The 6739-nt window shown below is 42.3% G+C and overlaps 1 protein-coding gene across 1 annotated transcript in view; it reads right to left on the reverse strand.

Annotated features, from left to right (window-relative positions):
* The window catches only part of PGAP4 (post-GPI attachment to proteins GalNAc transferase 4), an 81200-nt gene that overhangs the window by 32652 nt on the left and 41809 nt on the right, over positions 1–6739 (reverse strand). The window lies entirely within an intron of this gene.

Below are 6739 nucleotides of genomic sequence, written 5' to 3' on the forward strand. Positions count from 1 at the left end.
TCTGACAGACAAAATATAAGGCGGATGGCATGGACTGAAGATACACATCGTGGGAAAATACCTGTGGTGGGAAAAGAATACATGGGGTAAGGAGTCTTCAGTACCACCATTCTCTTGAAGAGAAATGAGATTAGAAAAATGATAAAAGTGGTATACATACTGGAAAGGAAGCCAGGAAACTATCATCATTTGCAGATGATATGATTATTCTCCACCCCCTCCAAAAAGAATCCAAGAGAGTCATCAAGAGAGTAAGATAATAAGTCAAATGCAATAAATAAATAAATAAATAAAATTATAGCTGTCCTGTATAGCACTTATAAACAATTGGAAAATGTAATTTTAAAAGTAATATTCCCAATAGAAAAAAAAATCTATGGACCTAGCTAGATATAAACTTGATAAGTAACATGAAAGACTTATAACAAAACTATGAAACTTTATGGAAATGTAGAAGAAGACTTGAGAATATGTAGGGACATGATGTGTTTCTGGTTGGGAAGACTAAATATTAGCCATTTTCATTTCTCCCTAAATTATTTTATAAGTGTCATGCACTATATCAAAATCTCAATGGAATTTTGTTCATGATTTCCTGCTCTTGCCATAGGCCCCATCTCTAAATACCATTACATTAAGGATCACATAAGTTTTAGCAGGGTGTGGGGGGGGTGGGGTTCAATTTGGTCCATAGTACTGGGCTATTCAAATACAATAATCTTTCTACAAACCATCATCTGAAGGATCAAGGAGAGCCTGTGTGTAGAAGGAGCACGTCTCAGGCAAGTCTCTACACCTTCATTTGCAGGAGTGGGAACCCCAGACCTCTGTGCCTTTTATCAAGACTCCAAAGTGACACTCTTTCAAGTCTAGTTTTAGGACTTTGGGCACTGGTTATTTCTATCCTTTGGCCATCCAGGGGATGCTGTGGTGCGCTGTCAACATCGTCGCCACCTCTCTTTAAAACTGAGGAACTCATTTTCCTCAGGTGCTGGGAACGTTGGATGTTAACAGCTCTCAGCTGAGTTCCCCTCCAGAGTTTGCCCTTGGCTGGAGAAAGCCATCTGGATCAAGGTCCTGCCCCCTTCCCCATGCCACCCAATACCCACATCCAATGCCTGATTGTTGCAGGAGGATAAAAGCCTGGCCTCCTTGCTCCAATTCAGGGCAAAATTCTGAAAGATTTTCGGGTTCTAGAGCTACTACTCATGGTGTCAGTGGCGGGCTTTGTTGTGACAGCGACACAGTCTGACTGTCCTTCTGCCCAATCCCACTTCCTTTACCCCATAAAGTGTCAAACTCCTTGCATGTTAATCTCCATCTCAGAGTCTATTTCCTTACCATTCCAACAAGGAACAGTCTCTTATTTGTATTTAACTGCTTGGGGATTTCGTGGACCCGTCCTCCACCTCTCTGCATCCTTTGAAATTCTTTCTAAGTGCCTTCTGGAATTTCTGATCAGTCAACAAACATCTTTGTGTGAAGCTTTGAGACAGACAATCTTATTTCAGTCCCCTGGATGTTAGAAAAGTTATTTCCAGTTTGCTTTTATGGGGAGGGGGTCTCTAATAGGCACTCAACACAGATAGTCCCGGGGCTTTGTCTCCTGTCCCCCTTGTCCTACAAAGTCGGGAAAACCTAAGTTCACATTTACTCACTTTGAAAAATGCCCTTAGGCTGAAATGCGACTTTAGCTCTCAGTTTGTTTTGTCATGCTACAGGGCTGGAAATGAAAATTCCAAATATCATCTTTGTAATTATGCTTCGCATCTCCATGACAATGTCAGCTGCAATAATTTCAGTAATGCTGTTCTTTCACCTCCAAGGCCCTGTGGATTGACAGTTACCCAGTAGCAGCAATATGAAATAGGGGATGTACCCAATGAGAATTCACAAAGACAGTGTGGCCTTTCATCCAAATTCTCATCCTCTAATGAGGGAGTTACAGCCAGCACAAATGCTAATGAAAATCACAATGATAAAAATATTAGTGCGACTTCCGGCCAAGATGGAGGCTTAGACGGACACGCTAGGTCTTCCTCTACAACTATAGAGGAATACAACTACTTCAAAACAAAGGATAACTAGAAATTCCAGAAAATAAAACTACACGGAAGCCCAACATATGAAGTTATAAACCAGCGGTGCCATTTGGGCAGGTAAGAGTTAAAGAAGGCAAAGCTGTTTGCGGAGCGGCGGGCGGGGCGGCGAAAAATCCGGGAGGCAATCAAGCCCCTGGCGTGCGCGACTCCGGCGCTGGGGAGCAGCCGCAGCATCGCCTTGAACAGTGAGGCCCAGGGGGGCGGGAGGACGGATCCCGGTCTCCTAGCTGAATAACTGTGTGAATCCATCTTGGACCCCCGCCCCCACAGAAAGCACCACAGGGCTGCGAAATAGGTCGCGGACAGGCAGGCGCTGGCCGGTCGCTGATTTGTGACGCCAAACGGCGCCCGCCGGTCGCTGGGTCATTACGAGTACACAGGCACCGCCCCCGACAGCCAGCCCAGGAAAACAAAACGCATCTGTCAAAATGTGGCAGACAAATATAGAGATCCCGGTGGTGCAGCTCACCAGGCAGCAGATAGAGAACCTGACAGATGAACAGATAAGAAACCTGTCAGAGGCTCAGTTCTGGGCCATTGTTATCAGGTGGCTTACAGAATTCACAAAAGAGCAGGAAAAAGATATGAAAGAAGCGAAAAACTTTCATAACGAAAGGAACAAAACCACATACGAGACAGATGGTGAGGAATCCAGAGTTCATTTCAACAAACTGGAATATGGAGAAGGAACAAGCAGTCAACCAATGCAGCGAGAGGAAATGGCAAGCAACAATGAGAGGATCAGAAACCTCTGGGACAGCTATAAAAGGCCCAACATAAGAATCATTGGTTTGCCAGAGAATGAGGAAGATGAACTAGAACTTGAAAAATTGAGTGAAAATATAATAAAGGAGAACTTCCCAGACTTGGGGAAGGGAATAGACATGCAGGTCCAGGAAGCAAGGAGAGTTCCCAAGAGACTGGACCCAGGGAGAACCACTCCAAGACACATTATAATCAAAATGTCAAAAATTAAGGATAAAGAGAGAATCTTAAAAGCAGCAAGAGAGAAGAAAAGAATTATGTACAAAGGGGTCCCAATTAGACTATCAGCTGACTTCTCAAGGGAAACACTACAGGCAAGAAGGGACTGGCAAGAAATATTCAAAGTAATGAAAATCCAAAACCTACAACCACGAATACTCTATCCAGCGAAATTGTCATTCAGAATAGAAGGACAGAGAAAGTGTTTCCAGGACAAAATAAAACTGAAAGAGTTCATTAGATCCAAACCACTGTTATATGAGATGTTAAAGGGACTGGTTTAAAAAACAGAAGCTAGGGAGATGAAACAAAGGCAAACGAAACAGGCAACAAGAGTGGAAAAGGAACTGTGGGTAAGGGAAGCATAGTGGGGGGAGGTCAACAGGGAGGGGGAGTGGGGAGAGGGAGGGAGACGATATAGGAATTGGGGATCATGGTAGGAGGGAATGGAATAGACGGAGAGAGATTGGGAGGAACTGTATGCACAACTAATGGACATAATCTAAAAGGGGGGGACAACTGGAGGGAGGGGGGCCACCGGGTGGAGGGGAGCAGAGGGAAGGGAAATTGGCACAAATGTAATATTTTAATCAATAAAACACATTAAATCTGAAAAAAAAAATATTAGTAATCTAGACATACAATGTCACATAGTATAAAAGATAAAAGACCAGTTCTATGACTAACATAGACACAGTGCAGCTTTCTAGGGGAGCATTAAATAAAGTGGGGCTTCCCTGACAATTTGTGACTCTCATCCTTCAATGAGACTTGTGAATCTATCAGCTCCCATCCTTCCAAAGACCCTGCTGGAACTCTGTGTCCTCACTCTCTGAGCATGAGAGGACTGGCTTTGGTTCCCTGGACTAAGCCACCACCATAGTCCCCAGAAGTCACAAGGTAAGAGAGTTGGGCATGGCATAGCACAGCAGACCAGGTGATCTGGGGAGAAGGAGGCAGGGATGCACAGGAGAAAGATGCAGTAAAGATGGTGGTTTCTGTAGCATATTTTCAGGCACTGTTGGGTAGCATCACTTAGAGAAGTGTTTCTCAAACGTGCCAAGACAGGGGCCATAATTACCAAGGTAAGAACTTACATTTCCAGAGAGCTTTCCCTGGAGATTCTGATTTGGTAAGTCTAGAGCAGGGGCCATAGGATCTGCACGTTCTGTTTAACAAGTGGTGTCATTGTAGATAAAATACATGTTGACCAAAAATAAGGTTAAATAAAAGACTTCTAGAATTATGTTTAGCATGCAAATAACCCAGTCATGGAATATTGCACTATACGGAGACAGAACAACAATCTTACAACAGAACATTCGCAGGAAGCATACAGAATGATAAACAAAAACCTGAAATATCTTAATTTCGTCTTTCACGAGAGCATTAAGCCCACCCCAAACAGATGTCCAGGTTTCTAAGACTTAAGTTAAAAACATGACAGAAGACCGGCAGCACCTTGGAACCAAAGTTCTTGAAAAGGATTTGGGAGGAATGCGTATTGCCTGCTGCCACCTTGTGGCAGAATTGTGTAGTTAAAAGATGGCTCCTTTGACAAAGGTTAATGCACCTGGGAAAAAAATCACTTGAATTATGAGTGTCTTCTTTAAAAAAAGGTTATTACTTAAAATATAATGTTATTGAATGAGACAAGCAATGATAATTTTCAAAGACAAATTATATATTAAGTATTCTTTCTGCCATTTACGTGTGAGGGACAAACTTATTTTCCCAGGGCTGTTCTTTTTTCCCTTGAATAAAATGATGAACAGGTGTTGGCTGGTAGGACATTGGGAATATGGGCACTGAGAGAATTCTCTGCCATCCTCCCCTTTATCTATTCTATTTTCCCAATACTTAGGGTGAGGCTACCTCTTTGGGTCAGGATAAGCTGTTGGAAAGATGTCAGATGGTTGACTGGGACTTTAGAAAGAGTAGCTGGAGAATGTGGTTATCTACATTTGAGAATCAAAAGGTTCTACAAAGGTCTGCTCTCTTCTCAGTATCTTGAGGTGTGGGTTGAAGTTAAGGGTGTCCTGAATTGATCAGGGTCAATTTCCCTGAAATTCTCTTAGTTCTGTCCACCTTTTTGTTGGTTTCATTATCAAGATGGGCAGCACGAAGGCTCCAACAATTTTGGACCTCACACAAAAAATTCAGAAGGTAAATAAAGTGCTTTAGTCCTACTATGTGAAGTAATTCACTCTGATTAAACTGTACCTTTTTACCACTAGGACTTTGGTTTGGGGAATGGGACTTACTAGTTATAGTAGCACAATCCTTGGAGAGGGAAGTGAAATTAGCTTCCCCCAAGACATACGGAATAAAGGGAGCTAAGTGGATACATAAATAAATACCTGGTTGTGCTCTGTTAAGCGGTGAGAGAGGGGGACTGGAAGCTAGGTAGGCGACCAACAATATTGACTTAGTTTGAGCAGGCTAGTTAGCACAATATAACACACAGGTGATGCTACTCAAATCAAACTCAATTAGGGTGAGGAAATTGATAATAGGATTATAGCAAAGAGGGAAAAAAGTGGAAGCACTATCTAGTTCCAGGCAACGCGGCCATGCAAGAATATAAGCCCAGTGTTGCTAGATCTACAACATTTTCAAGAGAAGTCGCTAATGTGAATGTGGTCTTTCATGTAAAATAGCCTATTTTAAATGTTGGTGACTAAGTCAGTTTTTGTTTTAAACCACAAAAGGTAGCCAATACTGTTCAAAATAAACAAAGCATTATCTGTTGACCAAATGCAGCCTGTGAAAGGCTTGTTTACAAACTTTGGGCGAGAAAAACCATTGTTTGCCATTCAGCGATTCTGTGGATGTAAGGCTTGCCAAGAGTAGAGCAGTCAAAGGAGGCAGAGCAGAGACCTAGTCATTGTCTCGTACAGTGCATTTCAGCAGGTGGGTTCCCAAACACAGTCCAGTCTTCGGCTTTACCGAACACAATGTGCAGTCCACTTGGAACCGCTTTGCAGGTTAGGCAAAGTCTTCTAGTACCCGAAACCACAAACACTTGTTTTTCTGTTGTTTATCTTCTTACTTATCCACAGGTAACACCTAGCAACAACAGGGACCAAAGTCTTCACACTATTTTAGAAACCCAGCGTGGATTAGGTTTGATCTTTTTTCAAAGATCCCTAAATTCCTTTTTATAAAAAAAGATATACCAATTACCCTTTCATTTCCGGGCCACTATCTGATGTCATTAGGTAGTTTTACACAGTTCTGCGAGGCATACAGCTTTTTATTAAGTTAGATTGATTACCTTCCTATCATTAAAACATTTAGTTTAATTGAATGGGAAATAGCACTTTGTAATTGACTAAAAATAAAAAATCAATTCTTAAGTAGCTTAAAATGGACTAGTGTTGAGATCAGAAGCTACTTGTGTTTTATATTGGTCCCCTCGTCATTTTCTTGTTCCAAAAAAACCCACAAAGGCAGTAATTGTCATCCAGTTTGAGCCTTAGAATCTCGGGAGGAGGGGGTTGGGATTGCGGTTGGAGAAACGTTTTTATAGAAGTGTCTACGTCCAGGCCCTACCCTAGGGACACCAAAACTCCCCCAAGTTTTCTAATGTCTAGGCAGGGTGTATATAGTTCCCTGTAAGAAAAATCTGCAAGGCCCGAAACCCATCAAAT

The sequence above is a fragment of the Furipterus horrens genome, unplaced genomic scaffold (genome assembly GCF_987537825.1).
Source record: "Furipterus horrens unplaced genomic scaffold, mFurHor1.1.pri manual_scaffold_4, whole genome shotgun sequence".
Taxonomy (NCBI): Eukaryota; Metazoa; Chordata; class Mammalia; order Chiroptera; family Furipteridae; genus Furipterus; species Furipterus horrens.